Consider the following 25,815-nt stretch of genomic DNA (forward strand, 5'->3'; position numbering starts at 1 on the left):
GAAGAGATACCACCTCTACCAACACCTCAGTATAGCCAACCCCACTTGGGGGATCAAAAGGCTCTTAGGCCTTCATTAGCCTTTTTTCATCCACAAAGGTCCCAAAAGCATGGTTGGCATTTCTGGAGCAAGAAACAGTGCCGTCAAAAGGAACCTCTTCGAGCAAAGCCTGCAGCGCCCGTCTGTGTTCTGAGGAAGGCCTGTGAGGGGAGGAAGGGTGGGTTTGGGAACACCGCAAGATTATAGGCGGAACAAAGCGATGGCGCGCACCTCCAGAATTGGTGGGGAAGCAACACAGGGTGGATGGAGCAGGGCTCTGCCAACCAGCAGCGCTGGGCTGCCAGGACTCAGGCCTCCCCAGGCTGGGGGGGCGTGGCCTCGGCAGCCTCCATGTTACAAAACAAGGAGCTGAAGCTCCAACTCCAGGGCAGCTGGCCTGTGGATCCTTACCCTCGGTGCAGAGGCAAGTTTGGTCAGTGGGGTCCCTGGGGCCTCAGGGCCACCAGGAACCCAGAACCAGAGGCTCCAAGCCCTGCCACCACAGAAACAGGGGAAAAGAGGAGGTGGTGGCCACCCTCTCAGGGGCAGCATTCTGCAGGCAGAATGGAGAACTTCCAGATTATTTGGTATTAGACCCAGACCAGGAAGAGCAATTCAGGTGCACTGCAGGTTAGAGCTAGATTTCTAGGTTTTGTACTTTGGCTCCTGCTTAAAAGAGCCTGTAGGCCAGGTCCCAGGTTACCCTAAAAAGCCCTACATGTCCCATATGACAGAGGGTGTGATGACCCACTCGGGATAGGACAGGAGAAGATGGGACAGGGACCAGTATGTGGAGATGAACATCTTCCAGACTGAAGGGATACAGGTCAGCTTTCCTACTTGTCGGGAACACTCCAGCCCAGAAACATGCTAATTCCTTGGCCACCCTCCCAGTGTAGGGGTGTATGACCTGGGTCCTCTTCCTTGGGAAATCTCTGTGAGTGCAGCCATTGGCCCTGGCCAGAGGGTAGGCCTAGACCATCTTAAACTGGGGACTAGTCAGATGACATAAGTCAGGACCCTGACCTTGGGCTTAACAAAGACAGGTGACCACAAAGGGTGAGCCCACAGAGGGCAGCCTGACAAACTTTCAGGCAACTCATGAGTATGAAATTAAGGGGAAGGGAGTGGGTTTCAGCGCACTTCCAAGAGGGGTGTGTGAGGAGGGAGAAGCTGAGCCTGGAGACCTGCTCCCCTACTGACACCCTGCAGGTAAGAGCTAGGCAAAGGGCATGAGCCACTCCAGGGGTACTTCCAGAAGTGGGATAGTCAGGGTCTGGAAGAAAAGGCTGTGTGCCTGGGAGTATGTGCCTTGATACTGTCCTTGGGAGATAACCTTGATCTGTGACCAATTTGGGGAGAGAAGGGTTGGGTTCCCTCAGCTCCCAAGCTCTGAGTTTTAGGCAGTGACTTCAGACCTCTTGATTCCCAGCTGTGGGGTAAGAACGGGGCTGAGATCTGCAGCACCAGGCACCAGGCTTGAACGGAAGCCAGGGCCATTCCTTCATTGCAGAAGTCAGCCTCAGGGCCTCTTGGGGAAAGTGGTCAAGAAAGCCGAAATATGCAAATGAACGGCCAGGGTATCTGCATTGTTCTACTCAGCTCTGTTCCTGTCTGCTGCTGGTGAGGTAGGTTCAGGAGCCCTGGAGACAGGCCTGTGCCAGAGTCCTTTGGGACCCCAGGGAATGGCCCTGCAGCTGCTGGTTCCATTTTGGGCTCAGGAGAAGGTCTCCTTCAACCCTGACTCCGTCGTCCCAGTGAAGGCAGCTCTCTTCTAGACTCTGCGCTCTCACTGGGCCTCATCACTGCTCCCCTCTCCCACCCGGGCACAGATAGCCAGGTTCTACATCCTATTTCTGAGCTGGTCAGATGAATGTCATTCAACCAGTCTCTATGGCTGCCAATGGTAGCAGGACTCCAGTGGTGGTCTTTGGGTGTGCTTCATCATGCCCAAGAAGGCTGCCAGGACCCCGGGCCCAAGCAGAACAAACCTGATCTCTCTAGGAGAGGTTGGGACACGTGGCCAAATGCCCACAGCCTCCTGGCCTAGGCTCCTTTATAGTAAATTCCTCTAGTCCTGCTCAGACATGGTGGCCATCAGAGTCCCAAACTTTGGCTTCCTGTGCTAGACCCACTAGACTCTCAGACCATAATCCTTGAATTGGTGCACCTATCTCTGGAGCTTCCATGGCCCCATTCAGCCCTGTGCCATGCTCACCCCATGACCAGTGAATCTCTTGATCTCTCAGGGACACTCTCCCTTCTTGTACAATTCACTTCCTTGTCACTCTTCTTCAGGAAGTGATGGTGCAAGGTTCGTGGAATCTGCAAAGTGATCCCTCTTTTTTTTTTTCTTTTCCTTTAAGTAGGCTCCACACCCAGCATGGAGCCCAATGCAGAGCTTGAACTCAGGATCCTGAGATCAAGACCTGAACTGAGATCAGGAGTCACTTAACTAACGGAGCCATCCAGGTGCCCCAAAGTATTTCCTCTTGATGGCAGTATTGCACCAGGAATGTCAACCTGCCCCCCACCCCTCCACCCTTTCCTGAAGAAAAAACACCAATCTCTGTCTAGCCCGGCTTACAGTAGTTAAACATCTTGACCACATGGGATTGGAACCACACCTCAAAGTCTAGTGCTCCAACCTGCAGAGCCTGGTCTCTCTAGCAACCTCTTAGCCTATCTTTATGACCAAAAAGCAATGACTGCGCCTCTACTAGGCACCCTAGCAGAGGACCTGAAAGTACCCCTGGCTGTTACTTTAGCACTCCATGATTGCCTTAGACTTTGGGAAACACACTGAGCATGGGCGCAGAGGCAGAGCCACTCCCTACCTGTGTCCAGCAGGGCCTGCACTTCCTGGACATCCTTCCTAGTCACTGAGAGGTAACTCTGAATGCAGGACCTCAGCAGGCAGACACAAAGGTCTGTGGCTATCTACTGGTACTGGCGGTGGAGTTGAGAGGGGTGAACCACCTACACTGAGACAGATGATATACAGAGCCTGAGGACCCAGTTCTTCTCCAGTGATAGACTCCAGTTCAGGCGTAGACAGAGGTCCACATGGAAGACTGGAGGGCAGCGGGGCCTTCTACCACAGATGTCAAAATCCCAAGTTGAATAGAAAAGAGGAGAAGAAGGGGTGCCTGGGTGGCTCAGTCAGTTAAGCCTGCAACTTTGGCTCAGGTCACGATGTCACAGTTTGTGGCTTCGAGCCCCGCATTGTGCTCTGTGCTGACAGTTCAGAGCCTGGAGCTTGCTTTGGATTCTGTGTCTCCCTTTCTGCCCTTTCCCCACTTGCATTCTGTCTCTTACTCTCAAAAATGAATAAACATCCGGGGTGCCTGGATGGCTCAACTGGTTAAGTGTCTTACCTCTGCTCAGGTCATGATCTCACCGCTCGTGAGTTTGAGCCCCGCATCGGGCTCTGTGCTGACATCTCAGAGCCTGGAGCCTGCTTCAAATTCTGTGTCTCCCTCTCTTTGCACCTTCCCTCCCCTTAAAAATAAATAAACATAAAAAATTGTTTAAAAAATGAATAAACATTTAAAAGTTAAAAAAAAGAGAGAGAGAAGAAGAAAGAGCCTAGTGTCCAAAGAGAAGGGATAAGCGAAATAACCTAGGCCTGTACCCCCAGGAAGAAACCAGGGAACCCTACACTGGGTATTTGCCAGAAACAAATAGAGAAGATGAAACAGAACACATTTACTCTCCAGAGATGTGTCAAAGCCAGGGAATTTATGGGCTCTGAGAACAGCCAAATGCAAAAGATTGGAGTGCCTAGGTGGCTCAGTCAAGTTAAGTATCTGACACTTGATCTCAGCTCAGGTTTTTATCTCAGTGTTGTGAGTTTGAACCTAGCATTGGGTTCTACACTGAGCTTGAAGTCTACTTGGAAAAAAAAAGTATTATTACTACAGGAGCTTTATGGGAGAGCCGGGGAAATGTAAAATGCCATATGGGTCTGCTGGATTTCATTTGCATTCAACTCCAAAACCACACATGACAAATATTACATGTGGTTCCCACTGTGGGGAGGAATCTAGAAGGCAGAGAGACAAATCGGAGTGGTCATCATTCAACGGTAAGAACTTCTGGTTCGACGGGGAGACATTTCCTTCTGCAGTGGCAAAGCGATTAGAGGGTGAAGTACAGGAGATTTTTATATACAGTTCACCTTTGAATAACTCCAGGGTTAGGGGTGCAGACCCAGCCACCCCTAACTACTGGAGTTGAAAACCCAAAAAGAACTTTTCACTTCCTCAAAAACCTAACTATTAATAACCAATGTTGACCAGAAATCTCTCCTATTACATAAACAATGAATTACCACATATTTTGTACATGTGTTACTTATAACAGAAAAAAAATTTTTTTAGAAGAAATGTTTTAAGACAATCATAAGAGATTGACACAAATGCAACGATATCCCATGCTCATGGGAGAACAAATGTTGTTAAAATGTTGATACTACCCAAAGCAATTTACATATTTAATGCAACCCCTATCAAAACACCAACAATATTTTTCACAAAACTAGGAACAAATAATCCTAAAATTTGTATGGAACCACAAAAGACCCCAAATAGACAAAGCAATCTTGGAAAAAAAGAAAAAAAAAATGAACAAAACTGGAAGTATCAAAATCCCAGATTTCAAGATATACTACAAAGCTGTAGTAATCAAACAAGTATGATACTGACATAAAAACAGACACATAGATCACTAGAACAGAATAGAGCCCAGAAATAAACCACTGTATGGTCAATTGATTTTCGACAAAAAGAGGCAAGAACATGCAATGAGAAAAAGACATTCCCTTAAACAAATGGTGTTAGGAAAACTGGACAGCCAGGTACAAATGAATGAAACTGGACCACTGTCTTATACCATACACAAAAATAAAGTAAAAATGGATTAACAACCTAAATGTGAGATGTGAAACCAGAAATGTCTCTGACATCCACGGTAGCAACATATTTTTAGCTATGTCTCTGGAGGCAAAGGAAACAAAAGCAAAATTAAACTATTGGGACTATATAAAAATAAAAAGCTTCTGCACAGCACAGTAAACAATCAACAACACTAAAAGACAACCTACTGAATGGAAGAAGAGATTTGCAAATGACACATCCAATGAAGGGTTAGTATTTAAATATGTAAAAAACTTACACAACACAAAAACCTCAAATAATCCAATTTAAAAATGGCCAGAAGACCTCAAGAAAGTCGGGATAGAAGGAACATACCTTAACATGATAAAAGCCATCTATGAAAGGGCCACAGCTAACATCCTCCTCGATGGGGAAAAACTGAGAGCTTTTCCCTGAGATCACAAAGACAACACGGATGTCCACTCTCACCACTGTTATTTAACATAGTGTTGGAAGTCCTAGCCTCAGCAATCAGACAACAAAATGAAATAAAAGGCATCCAAAAGGGCAGAGAAGCAGCCAAACTTTTACTTTTCACAGATGACATGATACTCTACATGGAAAACCCAAAACTCCACCAAAAAACTGCTAGAACTGATATACATGAATTCAGCAAAGTCACAGTACATAAAATCAATGTACAAAAATCAGTTGCATTTCTATACACCAATCATGAAGCAACAGAAAGGAATTCAAGGAATCGATCCCCATTTACAACTGCAAAATAACTACGAATAAACCTAACCAAAGAGGTAAAAGATCTGTACAATGAAACCATAGAAAACTTATGAAAGAAACTGAAGACACAAAGAAATGGAAAAACATTCCATGCTGTGGATTCAATGAATATTGTTAAAATGTCAACACTACCCAAAGCAATCTACACATTCAACGCAATTCCAATCAAATACTATCAGAATTCTTCTCAGAGCTACAACAAAGAATTCTAAAATTTGTATAGAACCACAAAAGACCCCAAATAGCCAAAGTAATGTTGAAAAAGAAAACCAAAGGTGGAGGCATCACAATCTCGGACTTTAGCCTGTACTACAAAGCTATCCATCAAGACAGTATTGGCATAAAAACAGATACATAGACTGAAGGAATATAATAGAGAACCCAGAATTGGACTCACAAATGTATGGCCAACTAATCTTTTTTTTTTAATGTTTATTTTTGAGGGGTGGGGGGAGACAGAGCACTAGTGGGGGAGGAGTAGAGAGAGAGGGAGACACAGAATCTGAAGCAGGCTCCAGACTCTGAGCTGTCAGCACAGGGCCTGACATGGGGCTCAAACTCATGAGCCATGGGATCATGACCTGAGCAGAAGTCGGATGCTTAACCCGACTGAGCCACCCAGGTGCCCTGGCCAACTAATCTTTGACAAAACAGGAAAGAGTATCCAATGGAAAAAAGTCTCTTTAGCAAATGGTGCTGGGAACACTGGACAGCAACATGCAAAAGAATGAAACTGGAACACTTTCTTACACCAAACACAATAATAAACTCAAAATGGATGAAAGACCTAAATGTGAGACAGGAACCCATCAAAATCCTAGAGGAGAAAACAGGCAACAACCTCTCTGACCTAAGCTGCAGCAACTTCTTACTTGACACATCTCCAAAGGCAAGGGAAATAAAAGCAAAAATGAACTACTGGGACCTCATCAAGATAAAAAGCTTCTGCCCAGAAAAGGAAACAATCAACAAGACTAAAAGGCAACCAATGGAAAGGGAGAAGATATTTGCAAATGACATATCGGAAAAAGGGTTAGTATCTAAAATCTATAAAGAACTTACCAAACTCAACACTTGAAAAACAAATAATCCATTGAAGAAATAGGCAGAAGACATGAACAGACACTTTCCCAAAGAAGCCATCCAGATGGCCAACAGATACATGAAAAGATGTTCAACAATGCTCATCATCAGGGAAATAGAAATCAAAACCACACTGAGATACCACCTCACACCAGTCAGAGTGGCTAAAATGAACAACTCAGGAAACAACAGATGTTGGCAAGGATGTGGAGAAAGGGAACCCTCCTGTACTGTTGGTAGAATGCAAACTGGTGCAGTCACTGTGGAAAACTGTGTGGAGGTTCCTCAAAAAATTAAAAGTAGAATTACCCTGCGACCCAGCTATAGCACTACTAGGAATTTATCCAAAGGATACAGGAGTGCTGATTCATAGGGGCACATGCACCTTAATGTTTATAACAGTGCTTTCAACAATAGCCAAATTATGGAAAGAGCCCAAATGTCCATCAACTGATGAATGGATAAAGAAGATGTGGTATATACATATATACAATGGAATACTACTCGGCAATGAAAAAGAATGAAATCTTGCCATTTGCAAAAACATGGATGGAACTGGAGGGTATTATGCTACGTGAAATAAGTCAGTCAGAGAAAGACAGGTATCCTATGTTTTCACTTGTATGTGGAATTTGAGAAACTGAACAGAAGACCTTGGGGGAAGGGAAGGAAAAAAATAGTTACAGAGAGAGAGGCAAACCATAAGAGACTCTTAAATACAGAGAAAAAACTGAGGGTTGATGGGAGTGGGAGATTGGGGGATCAAGGAAAATGGGTGATGGGCACTGAGGAGGACACCTGGTGGGGTGAGCACTGGACGTTTTATGTAAGTGATGAATCACAGGGGAATCTACTCCCGAAGCCAAGAGTACACTGTATACTCTTATATTGTATGCTAGCTAACGTGACAATAAATTATATAAAACATAAAAAATAGGGGCACTTGGGTGGCTCAGTTGGTTGACTGTCCAACTTTGGCTTGGGTCATGATCTCACGGTTCATGAGTTCAGGCCCCACACTGGGCTTGCTGCTGTCAAGCCTGTCAGCACAGAGCCCGCTTGGGATCCTCTGTCCCCCTTCCCACTTGCACTCTCCCCAAAATAACTAAATATTTTTTTAAAAACATAAAAAATAAAAATAAAGACGGCCAGAAGACATGAACAGAGGTTTCTCCAAAGAAGACATACAGATGTCCAACAGATATATGAAAAGATGCTCAATGTGACTCATCAACAGGAAAATACAAATCAAACCCACAACGAGATATCACCTCTCATCTGTCAGAATAGCTAAAATCAAAAACACAGGCAATAGTAAGTGTTGATGAGGTTGTGGAGGAAAAGGAACCCTCATGCACTGTTGGTGGGAATGTAACCAGGTGTAGCCACTGTGGAAAACAGTCTGGAAGTTCCCCCAAATTTTAAAAATAGAATTAGCATATAATCTAGTAATTCCACTGCTGGGTATTTAACCAAAAATATATATTTACTGCAGCATTATTTATAACAGCCAAATTATGGAAGCAGCTTAAGCGTCCATTGGGACAATGAAAATGTGGGACACACACACACACACACACACACACACAGTGGAATAGTATTCAGTCATAAAAAAATGAAATCTTGCCATTTCCAACAACACGGATGGATCTAGAAGTATAATGCTAACTGAAACAGGTAAGAGAAAGACAACACGATTTCACTTATATGTGAAATTTAAAAAACAAAAGAAAACAAAGAAAAAAACAGAAACAAAAAAACAGACTCTTAACTATGGTTACCAGATGGGAAGTGGGTGGGGGGATGGGTAAAATAGGTGATAGGGGATTAAGAGTACACTCATCTTGATGAGCACTAAATAATATACAGAATTATTCAATCACTATATTACACACCTACAACTAATATAATGCTATAAGCTAATTATATTAGAATTAACAATTTAAAAATAACAATAAATTTAAAAAAGAAAATCGTAAGGAAAACACATTTACAATACTGTACCATACTCATTTAAAACAATCTGCATATTTAAGTAGAGTCCTGCAATTCAGGATCAATGCAGTTCAAACCCACGTTCTTCAAGGGTCAGATGTATAGGTATATACACACAGAAACACACATTTATGTATATATATGTATTTATGAATGAATGGTGAATGAACATGGGTATTGAGGGTAGAATACCCACTACCAAGGGTGGCTTCCCAGAAGGATTCCCTGAAAAATGGCCCTCACCCAGGTCATCTGACTACGTGGATGGAGTCACTAGGCTCTACGCCTGTCCCATGGACCCAAACGCCCTGCACCCACCCACAATCATCCTGGGACATCCTGGGAAGAATGACTGCCTGAGACTCCTCGAGTGAGCCTAGGTAATCCACTTCTCTGTCTTCTAACCTGAACTTGACCTTGTCAGTTCCTCTTGCTGCCACAATGGCCTATTCCCTCCAGGGCCTGCTCCCAAGCACTTAAGCTAGATGTAGTACCTGGCTGAGCACAGGAGAGAGGCAATACCTCAAGGAGAATGGGGGACATCCAGGTCATCGTGACACCTACTGCTACAAATCAGTGTCCTTGGAAAGTGAGAATTCCACCTATATTTGCCCATTTGGACATCAACGCACAAGTGTACAGAGAAAAATCGGTCCTTGCTCCCAAGAAATGTGCACATAAAACTCCTAGAGAGATGTGGAACTGGATCTACACATGCACATATTCCTGTGGATGTCATTAGAGGTGTATTCCTACCACCACCAAGAAACCCCCAAAAAAGAGACAATAGTACCTCCCAACACCCCAGTACAGCCAACCCGACTTGGGGTTAGAGAACTCTTGAGCCTCCTTGAGCCCTTTTTGACACACTAAGTGGGGGAGGGAAGGCCCCAGAGCAACCAGGGAAGGCATTCCTGGAACAAGAGTGCCATCAAGTGGAATCTTTTTGAGCAGAGTCTGCAGCACCTGTCTGTGCTTCTCAGGAAGGCCTGTGAGGGGAGGAAGGGTGGGTTTGAGACACCCACAAGATTCTGGGCTGGACAAAGCGAATGGGTGCACTTCCAGAATCACTGGAGAAGTGACACAGGGTGGATGGAACTGGGCTCACCCAACAAGGAGCCCCAGTGTACCAGGCTGCCTACCTCAGGCCTCTCGTCTCCCCAGGCTGAGGGGGCATGGCCTCGAGAGCCACCATGTTAACAAATTACTAAGCCTCCCACTCCAGGATGTCTGGCCAGTCAATCCTTGCCTTTAATGCAGAGGCCAGTGTGTTCCCTGGGGTCTCAGGGACATGGGGAACGCTGGACCAGAAGCTCTAGGCTCAAAAACCACTTAAACAGGGGAAAGGGTAGGAAGTGGCCACCCTCTCAGGGGCAGCATTTTGCAGACAGGATGGAGAATTTCTTGATTATCTGGTACTAGACTTAGATAAGGAAGAGCAACTCAAGTTGTAGGTTGGAGCAGGAGTTAGGACTTTTGTATTTTGTCTCCCATGTAAAAGAGGCTGGGTGCCATGCCCCACAGTATCCAAGAAGGCCTAACTTCTCACATATGATACAGGGTGTGGATACCCACTCAGGATATAATGGGATGGAACAGGAGAAGATAGGACAAAGTTTAGTACATCTTTCTCCTGACTGGATGGATGCAGGTCTGTTTCCTGCAGTACTTGTCAGAAATGTTGCAGCCCAGAAACACCCTGGGCTCGCTCTCTCAGTGTAGGGGTGCATGACCTGGGCCCTCTTCTATGAGGAGATGCCTGAGATTTCCCACACAGGGTCCATGTTCTATGGGTGCAGACATTGGCCCTGGCCAGAGGAGCACACTAAGACCATTTTATTTTTCTGTTTTGTTGGTTTGTTTAAGTATGCCCAACGTGAGGCTCGAACTTACAACCCCCAGATCAAAAGTTGCATGCTCTACCAACTGAGCCAATCAGGTGCCTCAAGTGTTATATTTTATTGGTTTTGTTTTTAAAGTAATCTCCATGTCCAATGTGGGGCTCGAACTGATGACCTCGAGATCAAGAGTCATATGTTCTACTGAGCCAGCCAGTCACCCCAAAACCACTTTAAACTGGGGACCAATCAGATCGTAAGTCGGGACCTGGACCCAAGGCTTGGCAAAGAAAGTTGACCCCAGAAGGGTCAGCCCACATAGGGCAGCTAGCCACTTTCAGGTGGCTCACAGGTATGAAATGAAAGTCAAGGAGCAGGTTTCAGAATTTTTCCAGTAAGGGTGAAAACAGAGGGTGTGTGTGCAGAGAAAAGTAGAGCCTGGAGACTTGCTCCCCTACTGACAGCCAACAGGTAAGAGCTAAGCAAAGGGCAAGCGCCACCCCAGATGTTCTTCCAGAAGTGGGCTATATGTAAGGACAGTCAGGGTCTAGAGGAAAAGGCTGTGTGCCTGGGAGTATGTGTCTCGATCCTGTCTTTGGTAGACATGCTTGATCTGTGGCACATCTAGGGAAGAGGAGGGTTGGGTTCCTTCAACCCAACAGCTCTGAGTTTTTGGGCAATGTCTTCAGACCTTTTGATTCCTCAGCTGCATAGGGGAGCATGGGGTTGAGACCTGGACAGCCAGGCTTGAATAGACGCCAGGGCCATTCCTTCTCATTCCGGATGGGAGTCACAGTGCTTCTTGGGGAAGGTGGCTAAGAAAGCTAAGGAATGCAAATGAATGGCCAAGGGTGTCCTCATTACTCTGTTCCTCTCCTGTCCTCTGCTCTTGGGGAGGTGGCTCCAGGAGCTCTGTAGACAGTCCTGTGCCAGAATCCTTGGAGACCCCAGGTGATGGCACCTCAGCTGCTGATTCCATTTTAGGGTCAGAAGGTCTCCATCAAGCCTGACTCCTTTGCCCTGGTGAAGGTAGTTCTCTTCTGGACTCATGGGACTCTTACTCTGTGTCAGGCCTCTTTGGTACTGTTAAGTCAGGCTCCACCTCTACTCCTGAGTTCAACAGAGGTTCATCACTTGGCCTATCTATAGCTGCGATGGAAGCCTGACACTAGAGCTCTCGCTAGTCTTTGGCTTGGCCCTCAGGTGCCACTAGAGGCTTCCAAAGCACTGGGCCCACACAGGCCAAAGTTGCTTATGCACTAAGGATAAGGTAAATGTGGCCAAATGCCCCCAAAACCCTGGCCAGGACTCCTTCAGAGAGAATTGCTCTAGACTGGCACAGAGATGGCTGCTTCTAGGTTTTGAAGCTTGGCTTCTCATAAAAGGCCAACCAAGAAGCCACGCTCTGTGATTTTGCTTCTGCCTGTCTCTGGAGCTTCCAAGGCCTCACCTGATCTTGGGCTTCACTTTCCCCAGGGCCTACTGGGGCATTTGACATCCTGGGGACCCACTTCCGTGGCCTACACTTCACTCGTCACTCCTCAGGAGCAACGTGACTGTGAGCGCTAACTCTCTATTTACTACCAGTAGCAGTATGGCACAAGAAATGCCAACTATTCTTCCATGCAAACCGCTCTCACTCTACCCTTAGCTAACAAGGAAAAACAACAACAACAACAACAACAAATGCCACCTGGGTCCATTCTGGCTAACACAAGAAGTCACCATCATGGTGACTTTGGGCTGGTGAATGTTTGCCTCAAAGTCTGCTGCTCCACCACATAGGACCTGACCTCTGTAGTATTCACGTAGACTGCCTTCATGAAACAAAAAAAAAAACATACAATGACACTCCATTGAGACACCACAGTGACCGTCAAGAATACATTTGTGGACAGTTCATTGCCTGTCTAGGGTTTTCTAAGGCCTCAAGAAACATGATGAGTGTAAGCACAGTATTCTGGCCACCACCAAACAATGGGAGCAGGGCACTATCACAACAGAAATTATAAGAAGTCACTGGAAGGCCAGTCTGACCAAGAGGATTCAAGCAGGCAGACACAAAGGTCTGTGATGAACAATGGAAACCAATATGAAAATAGAAAGGTCTGACAAGCCTACAAGAAGACTGTAGGACCCAAAACATATACTTCTATTCTCATGGAGCTCTCAAGGTTCAAAAATAGACAGGGGCCCAAAGAGTTAATCTGGAGGTCAGAAAGGAGCCGCAACATAGGTTGCGTAGCCAACTACATGACTATGCCAAACTAAACCTCTAGACGCATAGAAGAGCAAATTCAAGAATGGGAAACATCCACATGTGCAAATGTATCTAAGTATCTAATGGTTTTACAGGTCCTGCTTCCATGCTGCCCAAAAGGGAGCCATGCTGCGAGTGCCCATGACAACCTTTAAAATGGTTGTAGCATATCCAAGAGTGAGGATTCCAGAGAGGTCTATACCCCCCAGGCCTTTCATGCTCTTACTCCTATGGAAAGGGGAATGTGCCAAAAACACAGAGAGAAAAGGGGAATGCCCCAGGTCAAAAGTCTTTTCTCCATTCCCATTACTACAGCCACTCTAGTACTGCCTTCTAGAAGTAGGAGAAACAAGGGTCTCAACCCTTGAATTTCTGGGATTGACTTACAGGGCATTAAGACTTCTTCCTCAGTCTGATAAAATGACTAAAACCACATGGGGAGCCCAGGAAAAACTACCTACCTTCAAACAGATGAGGGAAGGCAAGAAGTCCAAATTTATGTCCAATCTGAGAACGCAACGTGAAATCAAATCACTCCTGCAGAAACAGCCAACACGGAATAAAGAGAACACCAGCGGGATCAGGTTGATGGCAGTACTGCACTACATATGTCCAACAGCCCTTCCCAAGATCCCCTCACTTACCTCACTGCTAAAAACAAACAAACAAACAAACAAACAAACAAAAAAAGGGGCAGGCATTGTCAACCCTAGTTCCAATATACCCATGCAGATATATCAGTAACTATACAGGAGCAGCTCCCCTTTCTGAGGCTCCAGCAAGCTCAGCCTCGTCCCCACTGACAACACGTGGCCAAATTTTCAAAGTAGTTGCCTGTCCCTAACTACAAAGTCTAGCGGTCCGGGTACGCCACGAACGTCCACACCGCCCTCCGAGGCGGCCAGTGCCCGCAACATTCTCTCTCCTGGCACCCGCTCACGAATAAACCCTTGGCCGGCCTCAAGTCCAAATAAGGGTAATTCCGGGCACTCGGGGCTGGCGACATAACCATAAGCAGGCTTCCCGGACAGTTAGTTGCCCCTCCAGTCCGGTGGAAACCAGCTATCTCCATTCTCCACCGGCTGCCACCCTCCCGAGGGATTTCGTTCTGACCACAAAGGCCCCGAGGACCCTCAAAGCGCAAGCAGGAGCCACGCAAGGCCACGAAAGAGACAGAGACACGCAGAGAGAGACAGGGAGGGAGGAACGACCCGCACGGGGAAGGAAGGGTCTGGTCCCAAGAGACGCGAGCCGCCCCGATCGATCGTCGGGGACGGGGCCGCACCAAGGGAGGCTCACCCAGGTGCCCCCGAACCCGGGTGTTTGCTGTCAGGTCACCAAACAGAGTCCCCGGCACGGGCCCCCACGGCGCCCATCTCGGGAACCCTGACCGAGGGGGAGGGTGTGCGTGTGCGCCCGGGACCGCTCCGCCCACAAGGACCTCACCCACCACAGTCACCCCATCGAGGCCCACCTTGCCCCACTGGGTATCAACGGTAGCCCAGCGCAGCCCAGCGCAGCCCTGCTCCTCGGCCTCGGGGCCCGCGTGACCCAGTTCCCGTCCTCTGGGTAGGCACCCGAGAGCGCACGCAGGGCGCTCTGCGGTTCCGTGGACCCAACGTCTGCGGGTGCACCTGCTGGACCCGGGGCCCAAAGGACACCCACCGGGGCTCTCGGGCAAGGGGCGGGGGAACAAGGAGATCTCCAGGATGTCAACACCGTGCCCCTGGGGTTTGGCCAAAAAGGAGGGGAGGGGGCACAGCTTCTCGCTCCCCACCCCCAACCTCCACCCCCACCCCCACCCCGCGCCCAAAGAGCCTTGCTGAAGTTGACTTGTGTGAGGAGAAGGGGACACAGGCTGCCTTCGGCCCTCGGTGGGTGTTGGCCGGAGTTGGGGGGGGGGGGCCGGGGGGGAGGAGGGAGGAACGTGGACGTGGGACCCGGACACGTGTGGATGCTTGGGGACTCCCGGGGCTGGATGTGGCTGCGTGTGGAGGGGAAGGCACGACCCAGCCCGCACCTTCTTCCACACGTGGGCTATTGGCACGGCCGGGGTCTCCACGTAAGGGCGGGCGCTGTGATCCACAGCGTGAGCCTCCACCGCGGCCTAGGCGGACGGTTGCCTGAGTGGGCATCTGGGCCTAGGGGCCTGGGCCTTGCTGCCCAGGGGACCAGGCTCGGCTGCACGGAGCCACCACACAAGCGGAGCTGTTGCCACAAAGTGGCCCAGACGAGGGCGCCGCCATGTTGGAGCCAGAGTGGACAGGGCCCGGCCTTTTTTCTTCCGCAAAGGGCGGAGGGAGAGGACCTGGGGGAAGGGCGCGTGGGCATTCGTGGTGCAACACTGCCATCAAGCGAAAGTCGTTGGCCATCCCGTGAGCCCCGCGCTGTGGCTTCCCTGTGAGTGAAGTCCCAGGCGGGAGAGAGATGGGTCCTCCCTCCAACCGCCCCCCCCCCCCCCCCCCCACTCCCAGGCGAAGAGTACCAGCGGGAGACCCGGGAGGCTCCAGAGACGGGTGGCGCGACAGAGCGCCAGAACGGGCTCCCCTGCGGGTCGGGCACGGGAAGCCAGGGCCAGGGACCCTGGTGGCCGCCATGTCTGGGCGGGACTGGAGGGGAAGAGGCCGCCCCGAAGCGGCCAGGAGCACCCCGGGCCGGCCGGGGCAACGGGCGCTGGGCCCTTGGCCCGTGAGCCCTTGGCCGCGTGTCCCTTCCTTGGGAGCAAGAGCAGGATCGGCCCCGGCGGGGCCGGGGTGTGGAGGGCAGGTGGGGGCTAGAAGCCCTGCACGAGACAGGCACGGCACGGCACGGCACGGCACGGCACGGGCACTGGGAGGGCTGCTGCCACTTGGCCTTGGGGGAGGAGGCGGGACCCTGATGTCCCTGTGTCCCACTGTGAGGCTCAGGTGTGGGGCCCCGCCTAGCCGGTGTCCAGGGACCTCGAGCTGGTCTTGGGGGGTGGGGGTGAGGAACGTGCAGGTGGCTCCCGCGGGGTGTGGGGAGGAACAGAGTCCAGAAGCCAGGGCGAGCCAAAGTAGAAGTGGCGGCAGCCCCCCTCCTCCTTCGCTCCGCTGCTGCACCCCTCCCCCCCCCCCAACGACCCGCCACGGCCCCCCAAACCCAGGCCTGGGCCCAGGAAGCGGCCGCCCGACACACACGCGCGCGCGCGCGCAGCGCGCACCACACCACACACACACACACACACACACACACACACACGGGGCAGCTGCGGTGCGAACGCCCGGGGATAACACGGTCTCCGGCGGGGGCCGCGCACCACCGATCTTGATCTCCCACTCAACTGTCTGTCCAAGTGTCTGTCTGGGGAGTGGTCCACTCCCCACCCCACCCCACCGCCCCCCCCCCCGCTAGGCATCTGCATTGACACGGGTCACTCTCTGGGCCACCTGGTTCCAACGTCCCATGAGAGTGTTGAGGGCAATGGCAAGGAGGGGCCTTTGTGTCTGCGTCCGGATGCCACGCTTGCTTCGCAGCCGGTCACCAAAGGACCAGGGTGGAGAGCCTGCTAAAAGGACCGGGCACCTTTGGACCGCGGCCCCTTCTGTCCCGCCCGGGACTCCCCACTTCACTCCCACGCCTCTCCTCCAGAGGAAGCCTGGATGGCCAACGAGTTCCGCTTGATGGCAGTATTGCACCACGGATGTCCACGCGCCCTTCCCCCAGGTCCTCTCCCTCCGCCCTTTGCCGAGGAAAAAAGGCCGGGCCCTGTCCACCCCGGGCTCCAACATGGCGGCTCTCAGGTCTCTGCCACCTGGGGGAGCACTCCGGCTCCTGAGGCTCCGGGGAGCGGAGCCTTGTCCCCTCTGGCTCCATGTAGCCCGCTTTGGGACCCAAAAGCAAACGCGAGGCCGGCGCATCGAGGCTCCCCGAGGCTCCCGGCGCTGGCCCTGACCCTTTCCGGGGCGCCACTGCGACCCCTGGAGGCCTGCAGGAGGAGACCTCAGGAGACCCACTGGTCGTGGACCCAGCGCCCGGGCCACCCCTATCCAGCCAGTCGGTGCCCGACGGGGGCACACGCTCACCCGGGCATCCTCGGTCAGGACTCCCCGACGGGCCAGCCTGACGTGACCCCCGAAGCCTCTAGCAGCCAGACGCCAAGGTCTGCGCCGGCCCCCGGGCAGGAGCCGTGCTGTCAACGCTGGCGTCCGCTTCCCGCGGCCAGAGGACGTACGGGTCCGAGGCCCTGGCCCTTCACCCCCGGGGCACCCCCGCGGTTCAGGCGCGGACGGTGGCACCCACGGGTCACTGGGGAGGGCGGCCTGGAGCCGCACCACCGACGCCAAAGCGGCCTCACGCTTGCCCCAGGCTCCATCCCTGGACAGCTCCCACGGGAGCCAAGGCCAGGCATGGGCAGCACCCAGGTGTGCCCACGCTCTCCAGGACCCGTGCCTTTTCTGGCACGGCGGTAACAAGGCCAACGCACAGGGCCGGTGGTCTTCTCTCCCGTTCATCGGTCCATAACCTACGACCAACACCTGACCGCAGACCTCTCAAGGGCACCCTGACAACCCGCCTCTCGTGCCTGGGGCACATTCCAACCAGGAAGGACCACACTCCCTCCCTCCCTCCCTCCCTCCCTCGCTCGCTCACACACACACACACACACACACACACACACACACCCTCATCTCACACACACACACCCTCAACTCACACCACAAGCAGGCTTGGACACACTCTCGCGCAGACAGACGCGCGCGCGCGCGTGCAGACTGACACGCCCACACCGTCCCGCAGTAAAAGGGGACTTCGGCACAGTTGGACGTCATGCTTTTCGCCCTCAGGAGGTGGCCCACACACCCCGCAGCAAGAGCTCATAAAGGTGTACGGCGGATGTCTGTTTCTACCCCGGTCCGTGTGCCCAAGGGCATAAAGGGACTCCTGACAACCGCACGGACCCAGGTCACTTGCTCTCCTCCGGCGAGACACTTGTCCATCTTCAACCCTCGGGGAACGTTTTCGCTTTCTGCCCTGCAGACGGGAGCCGCCTGTTCTCCCAAGCCTGTGGCCCAGCACCTCGTTCTTCCTAGGCCAGCCAGTGGATGTAAGATTCCATCCCACCTGTGGAAAGCAGCCAGCCTCCTTCCCGCTCCCCCCACCCCGCCATATTCGTCTCCACGTCCCCAGAGTCCTTCCGGTCCCTTCCCGCGCGTCAGTTCTACCAACCCTGGCCGAACGACACCCGGGTGGACACAGACCCTGCTCGCTGGGGAGACTCATGCCCCCGAGGGCGAGGGCGAGGGCGAGGGCGAGGGCTGAGGGCTGGGGCCTGGGGCCTGGGGCCTGGGGCCCGGGGCCCGGGGCTGGTGGGAGGGGAGAAAGAACACGCACCAGAGGGGCTCTGTTCTTTGACCTTGGAGCCAAGCGTTCCCGCAAAGGGACGCGTCGTCCCCAAGACAGCCCGGCACTGGCACTGGCGAGTCCGTGGTGCGATCGCACCGTCCAGGCACGCGGGCACGGACACGGGCCCACGCGAAGGGACCTACAGCGGCAGCGGCGGCGGTGGCGGGCGGTCCGGGAAGGCCACGAACGTCCACCGCCCCTCCCGAGGCGGCCTGTGCCCGCACATTCTCTCCTGGCACCCGCACACGAAAACCCTTGGCCGGCCTCAAGTCCAAAAGGGTCATTCCGGGCACTCTGGGCTGCCGGGACATCCAAGCAGGCTCCCGGACAGTTAGTTGCCCCTCCAGTCCGGCTGGAAACCCAGCATCTCCATTCTCCACCGGCTGCCACCCTCCCGAGGGATTTCGTTCTGACCACAAAGGCCCCGAGGACCCTCAAAGCGCAAGCAGGAGCCACGCAAGGCCACGAAAGAGACAGAGACACGCAGAGAGAGACAGGGAGGGAGGAACGACCCGCACGGGGAAGGAAGGGTCTGGTCCCAAGAGACGCGAGCCGCCCCGATCGATCGTCGGGGACGGGGCCGCACCAAGGGAGGCTCACCCAGGTGCCCCCGAACCCGGGTGTTTGCTGTCAGGTCACCAAACAGAGTCCCCGGCACGGGCCCCCACGGCGCCCATCTCGGGAACCCTGACCGAGGGGGAGGGTGTGCGTGTGCGCCCGGGACCGCTCCGCCCACAAGGACCTCACCCACCACAGTCACCCCATCGAGGCCCACCTTGCCCCACTGGGTATCAACGGTAGCCCAGCGCAGCCCAGCGCAGCCCTGCTCCTCGGCCTCGGGGCCCGCGTGACCCAGTTCCCGTCCTCTGGGTAGGCACCCGAGAGCGCACGCAGGGCGCTCTGCGGTTCCGTGGACCCAACGTCTGCGGGTGCACCTGCTGGACCCGGGGCCCAAAGGACACCCACCGGGGCTCTCGGGCAAGGGGCGGGGGAACAAGGAGATCTCCAGGATGTCAACACCGTGCCCCTGGGGTTTGGCCAAAAAGGAGGGGAGGGGGCACAGCTTCTCGCTCCCCACCCCCAACCTCCACCCCCACCCCCACCCCGCGCCCAAAGAGCCTTGCTGAAGTTGACTTGTGTGAGGAGAAGGGGACACAGGCTGCCTTCGGCCCTCGGTGGGTGTTGGCCGGAGTTGGGGGGGGGGGCCGGGGGGGAGGAGGGAGGAACGTGGACGTGGGACCCGGACACGTGTGGATGCTTGGGGACTCCCGGGGCTGGATGTGGCTGCGTGTGGAGGGGAAGGCACGACCCAGCCCGCACCTTCTTCCACACGTGGGCTATTGGCACGGCCGGGGTCTCCACGTAAGGGCGGGCGCTGTGATCCACAGCGTGAGCCTCCACCGCGGCCTAGGCGGACGGTTGCCTGAGTGGGCATCTGGGCCTAGGGGCCTGGGCCTTGCTGCCCAGGGGACCAGGCTCGGCTGCACGGAGCCACCACACAAGCGGAGCTGTTGCCACAAAGTGGCCCAGACGAGGGCGCCGCCATGTTGGAGCCAGAGTGGACAGGGCCCGGCCTTTTTTCTTCCGCAAAGGGCGGAGGGAGAGGACCTGGGGGAAGGGCGCGTGGGCATTCGTGGTGCAACACTGCCATCAAGCGAAAGTCGTTGGCCATCCCGTGAGCCCCGCGCTGTGGCTTCCCTGTGAGTGAAGTCCCAGGCGGGAGAGAGATGGGTCCTCCCCTCCAACCGCCCCCCCCCCCTCCCCCCCACTCCCAGGCGAAGAGTACCAGCGGGAGACCCGGGAGGCTCCAGAGACGGGTGGCGCGACAGAGCGCCAGAACGGGCTCCCCTGCGGGTCGGGCACGGGAAGCCAGGGCCAGGGACCCTGGTGGCCGCCATGTCTGGGCGGGACTGGAGGAGTCCTGGAAGCCGCCCCGAAGCGGCCAGGAGCACCCCGGGCCGGCCGGGGCAACGGGCGCTGGGCCCTTGGCCCGTGAGCCCTTGGCCGCGTGTCCCTTCCTTGGGAGCAAGAGCAGGATCGGCCCCGGCGGGGCCGGGGTGTGGAGGGCAGGTGGGGGCTAGAAGCCCTGCACGAGACAGGCACGGCACGGCACGGCACGGCACGGCACGGGCACTGGGAGGGCTGCTGCCACTTGGCCTTGGGGGAGGAGGCGGGACCCTGATGTCCCTGTGTCCCACTGTGAGGCTCAGGTGTGGGGCCCCGCCTAGCCGGTGTCCAGGGACCTCGAGCTGGTCTTGGGGGGTGGGGGTGAGGAACGTGCAGGTGGCTCCCGCGGGGTGTGGGGAGGAACAGAGTCCAGAAGCCAGGGCGAGCCAAAGTAGAAGTGGCGGCAGCCCCCCTCCTCCTTCGCTCCGCTGCTGCACCCCTCCCCCCCCCCAACGACCCGCCACGGCCCCCCAAACCCAGGCCTGGGCCCAGGAAGCGGCCGCCCGACACACAGCGCGCGCGCGCGCAGACACACACACACACACACACACACACACACACACACACACACACGGGGCAGCTGCGGTGCGAACGCCCGGGGATAACACGGTCTCCGGCGGGGGCCGCGCACCACCGATCTTGATCTCCCACTCAACTGTCTGTCCAAGTGTCTGTCTGGGGAGTGGTCCACTCCCCACCCCACCCCACCGCCCCGCCCCCCGCTAGGCATCTGCATTGACACGGGTCACTCTCTGGGCCACCTGGTTCCAACGTCCCATGAGAGTGTTGAGGGCAATGGCAAGGAGGGGCCTTTGTGTCTGCGTCCGGATGCCACGCTTGCTTCGCAGCCGGTCACCAAAGGACCAGGGTGGAGAGCCTGCTAAAAGGACCGGGCACCTTTGGACCGCGGCCCCTTCTGTCCCGCCCGGGACTCCCCACTTCACTCCCACGCCTCTCCTCCAGAGGAAGCCTGGATGGCCAACGAGTTCCGCTTGATGGCAGTATTGCACCACGGATGTCCACGCGCCCTTCCCCCAGGTCCTCTCCCTCCGCCCTTTGCCGAGGAAAAAAGGCCGGGCCCTGTCCACCCCGGGCTCCAACATGGCGGCTCTCAGGTCTCTGCCACCTGGGGGAGCACTCCGGCTCCTGAGGCTCCGGGGAGCGGAGCCTTGTCCCCTCTGGCTCCATGTAGCCCGCTTTGGGACCCAAAAGCAAACGCGAGGCCGGCGCATCGAGGCTCCCCGAGGCTCCCGGCGCTGGCCCTGACCCTTTCCGGGGCGCCACTGCGACCCCTGGAGGCCTGCAGGAGGAGACCTCAGGAGACCCACTGGTCGTGGACCCAGCGCCCGGGCCACCCCTATCCAGCCAGTCGGTGCCCGACGGGGGCACACGCTCACCCGGGCATCCTCGGTCAGGACTCCCCGACGGGCCAGCCTGACGTGACCCCGAAGCCTCTAGCAGCCAGACGCCAAGGTCTGCGCCGGCCCCCGGGCAGGAGCCGTGCTGTCAACGCTGGCGTCCGCTTCCCGCGGCCAGAGGACGTACGGGTCCGAGGCCCTGGCCCTTCACCCCCGGGGCACCCCCGCGGTTCAGGCGCGGACGGTGGCACCCACGGGTCACTGGGGAGGGCGGCCTGGAGCCGCACCACCGACGCCAAAGCGGCCTCACGCTTGCCCCAGGCTCCATCCCTGGACAGCTCCCACGGGAGCCAAGGCCAGGCATGGGCAGCACCCAGGTGTGCCCACGCTCTCCAGGACCCGTGCCTTTTCTGGCACGGCGGTAACAAGGCCAACGCACAGGGCCGGTGGTCTTCTCTCCCGTTCATCGGTCCATAACCTACGACCAACACCTGACCGCAGACCTCTCAAGGGCACCCTGACAACCCGCCTCTCGTGCCTGGGGCACATTCCAACCAGGAAGGACCACACTCCCTCCCTCCCTCCCTCCCTCCCTCGCTCGCTCACACACACACACACACACACACACACACACACACACCCTCATCTCACACACACACACCCTCAACTCACACCACAAGCAGGCTTGGACACACTCTCGCGCAGACAGACGCGCGCGCGCGCGCGTGCAGACTGACACGCCCACACCGTCCCGCAGTAAAAGGGGACTTCGGCACAGTTGGACGTCATGCTTTTCGCCCTCAGGAGGTGGCCCACACACCCCGCAGCAAGAGCTCATAAAGGTGTACGGCGGATGTCTGTTTCTACCCCGGTCCGTGTGCCCAAGGGCATAAAGGGACTCCTGACAACCGCACGGACCCAGGTCACTTGCTCTCCTCCGGCGAGACACTTGTCCATCTTCAACCCTCGGGGAACGTTTTCGCTTTCTGCCCTGCAGACGGGAGCCGCCTGTTCTCCCAAGCCTGTGGCCCAGCACCTCGTTCTTCCTAGGCCAGCCAGTGGATGTAAGATTCCATCCCACCTGTGGAAAGCAGCCAGCCTCCTTCCCGCTCCCCCCACCCCGCCATATTCGTCTCCACGTCCCCAGAGTCCTTCCGGTCCCTTCCCGCGCGTCAGTTCTACCAACCCTGGCCGAACGACACCCGGGTGGACACAGACCCTGCTCGCTGGGGAGACTCATGCCCCCGAGGGCGAGGGCGAGGGCGAGGGCGAGGGCTGAGGGCTGGGGCCTGGGGCCTGGGGCCTGGGGCCCGGGGCCCGGGGCTGGTGGGAGGGGAGAAAGAACACGCACCAGAGGGGCTCTGTTCTTTGACCTTGGAGCCAAGCGTTCCCGCAAAGGGACGCGTCGTCCCCAAGACAGCCCGGCACTGGCACTGGCGAGTCCGTGGTGCGATCGCACCGTCCAGGCACGCGGGCACGGACACGGGCCCACGCGAAGGGACCTACAGCGGCAGCGGCGGCGGTGGCGGGCGGTCCGGGAAGGCCACGAACGTCCACCGCCCCTCCCGAGGCGGCCTGTGCCCGCACATTCTCTCCTGGCACCCGCACACGAAAACCCTTGGCCGGCCTCAAGTCCAAAAGGGTCATTCCGGGCACTCTGGGCTGCCGGGACATCCAAGCAGGCTCCCGGACAGTTAGTTGCCCCTCCAGTCCGGCTGGAAACCCAGCATCTCCATTCTCCACCGGCTGCCACCCTCCCGAGGGATTTCGTTCTGACCACAAAGGCCCCGAGGACCCTCAAAGCGCAAGCAGGAGCCACGCAAGGCCACGAAAGAGACAGAGACACGCAGAGAGAGACAGGGAGGGAGGAACGACCCGCACGGGGAAGGAAGGGTCTGGTCCCAAGAGACGCGAGCCGCCCCGATCGATCGTCGGGGACGGGGCCGCACCAAGGGAGGCTCACCCAGGTGCCCCCGAACCCGGGTGTTTGCTGTCAGGTCACCAAACAGAGTCCCCGGCACGGGCCCCCACGGCGCCCATCTCGGGAACCCTGACCGAGGGGGAGGGTGTGCGTGTGCGCCCGGGACCGCTCCGCCCACAAGGACCTCACCCACCACAGTCACCCCATCGAGGCCCACCTTGCCCCACTGGGTATCAACGGTAGCCCAGCGCAGCCCAGCGCAGCCCTGCTCCTCGGCCTCGGGGCCCGCGTGACCCAGTTCCCGTCCTCTGGGTAGGCACCCGAGAGCGCACGCAGGGCGCTCTGCGGTTCCGTGGACCCAACGTCTGCGGGTGCACCTGCTGGACCCGGGGCCCAAAGGACACCCACCGGGGCTCTCGGGCAAGGGGCGGGGGAACAAGGAGATCTCCAGGATGTCAACACCGTGCCCCTGGGGTTTGGCCAAAAAGGAGGGGAGGGGGCACAGCTTCTCGCTCCCCACCCCCAACCTCCACCCCCACCCCCACCCCGCGCCCAAAGAGCCTTGCTGAAGTTGACTTGTGTGAGGAGAAGGGGACACAGGCTGCCTTCGGCCCTCGGTGGGTGTTGGCCGGAGTTGGGGGGGGGGGCCGGGGGGGAGGAGGGAGGAACGTGGACGTGGGACCCGGACACGTGTGGATGCTTGGGGACTCCCGGGGCTGGATGTGGCTGCGTGTGGAGGGGAAGGCACGACCCAGCCCGCACCTTCTTCCACACGTGGGCTATTGGCACGGCCGGGGTCTCCACGTAAGGGCGGGCGCTGTGATCCACAGCGTGAGCCTCCACCGCGGCCTAGGCGGACGGTTGCCTGAGTGGGCATCTGGGCCTAGGGGCCTGGGCCTTGCTGCCCAGGGGACCAGGCTCGGCTGCACGGAGCCACCACACAAGCGGAGCTGTTGCCACAAAGTGGCCCAGACGAGGGCGCCGCCATGTTGGAGCCAGAGTGGACAGGGCCCGGCCTTTTTTCTTCCGCAAAGGGCGGAGGGAGAGGACCTGGGGGAAGGGCGCGTGGGCATTCGTGGTGCAACACTGCCATCAAGCGAAAGTCGTTGGCCATCCCGTGAGCCCCGCGCTGTGGCTTCCCTGTGAGTGAAGTCCCAGGCGGGAGAGAGATGGGTCCTCCCTCCAACCGCCCCCCCCCCCCCCCCCACTCCCAGGCGAAGAGTACCAGCGGGAGACCCGGGAGGCTCCAGAGACGGGTGGCGCGACAGAGCGCCAGAACGGGCTCCCCTGCGGGTCGGGCACGGGAAGCCAGGGCCAGGGACCCTGGTGGCCGCCATGTCTGGGCGGGACTGGAGGAGTCCTGGAAGCCGCCCCGAAGCGGCCAGGAGCACCCCGGGCCGGCCGGGGCAACGGGCGCTGGGCCCTTGGCCCGTGAGCCCTTGGCCGCGTGTCCCTTCCTTGGGAGCAAGAGCAGGATCGGCCCCGGCGGGGCCGGGGTGTGGAGGGCAGGTGGGGGCTAGAAGCCCTGCACGAGACAGGCACGGCACGGCACGGCACGGCACGGCACGGGCACTGGGAGGGCTGCTGCCACTTGGCCTTGGGGGAGGAGGCGGGACCCTGATGTCCCTGTGTCCCACTGTGAGGCTCAGGTGTGGGGCCCCGCCTAGCCGGTGTCCAGGGACCTCGAGCTGGTCTTGGGGGGTGGGGGTGAGGAACGTGCAGGTGGCTCCCGCGGGGTGTGGGGAGGAACAGAGGCCAGAAGCCAGGGCGAGCCAAAGTAGAAGTGGCGGCAGCCCCCCTCCTCCTTCGCTCCGCTGCTGCACCCCTCCCCCCCCCCAACGACCCGCCACGGCCCCCCAAACCCAGGCCTGGGCCCAGGAAGCGGCCGCCCGACACACACGCCGCGCGCGCGCACACACACACACACACACACACACACACACACACACACACACACGGGGCAGCTGCGGTGCGAACGCCCGGGGATAACACGGTCTCCGGCGGGGGCCGCGCACCACCGATCTTGATCTCCCACTCAACTGTCTGTCCAAGTGTCTGTCTGGGGAGTGGTCCACTCCCCACCCCACCCCACCGCCCCGCCCCCCGCTAGGCATCTGCATTGACACGGGTCACTCTCTGGGCCACCTGGTTCCAACGTCCCATGAGAGTGTTGAGGGCAATGGCAAGGAGGGGCCTTTGTGTCTGCGTCCGGATGCCACGCTTGCTTCGCAGCCGGTCACCAAAGGACCAGGGTGGAGAGCCTGCTAAAAGGACCGGGCACCTTTGGACCGCGGCCCCTTCTGTCCCGCCCGGGACTCCCCACTTCACTCCCACG

The 25,815-nt window shown here is 56.3% G+C and overlaps 1 long non-coding RNA gene across 2 annotated transcripts in view; it reads right to left on the reverse strand.

Annotated features, from left to right (window-relative positions):
- LOC113597613 (uncharacterized) overlaps window positions 1–25,815 on the reverse strand; it is a 96,549-nt gene that overhangs the window by 13,005 nt on the left and 57,729 nt on the right. Inside the window, exons 3-4 of one of the 2 annotated variants that reach the window (XR_003418400.2) lie at window positions 13,352–13,427; window positions 3,417–3,540 (exon numbers count right to left, since the gene is read on the reverse strand). This is a non-coding gene — a long non-coding RNA (uncharacterized LOC113597613). The remainder of the gene's footprint in view (window positions 1–3,416; window positions 3,541–13,351; window positions 13,428–25,815) is intronic. The other variant, XR_008289817.1, reaches the window with a different exon arrangement.

This window comes from Acinonyx jubatus, chromosome X (assembly GCF_027475565.1).
Source record: "Acinonyx jubatus isolate Ajub_Pintada_27869175 chromosome X, VMU_Ajub_asm_v1.0, whole genome shotgun sequence".
Lineage (NCBI taxonomy): Eukaryota > Metazoa > Chordata > Mammalia > Carnivora > Felidae > Acinonyx > Acinonyx jubatus.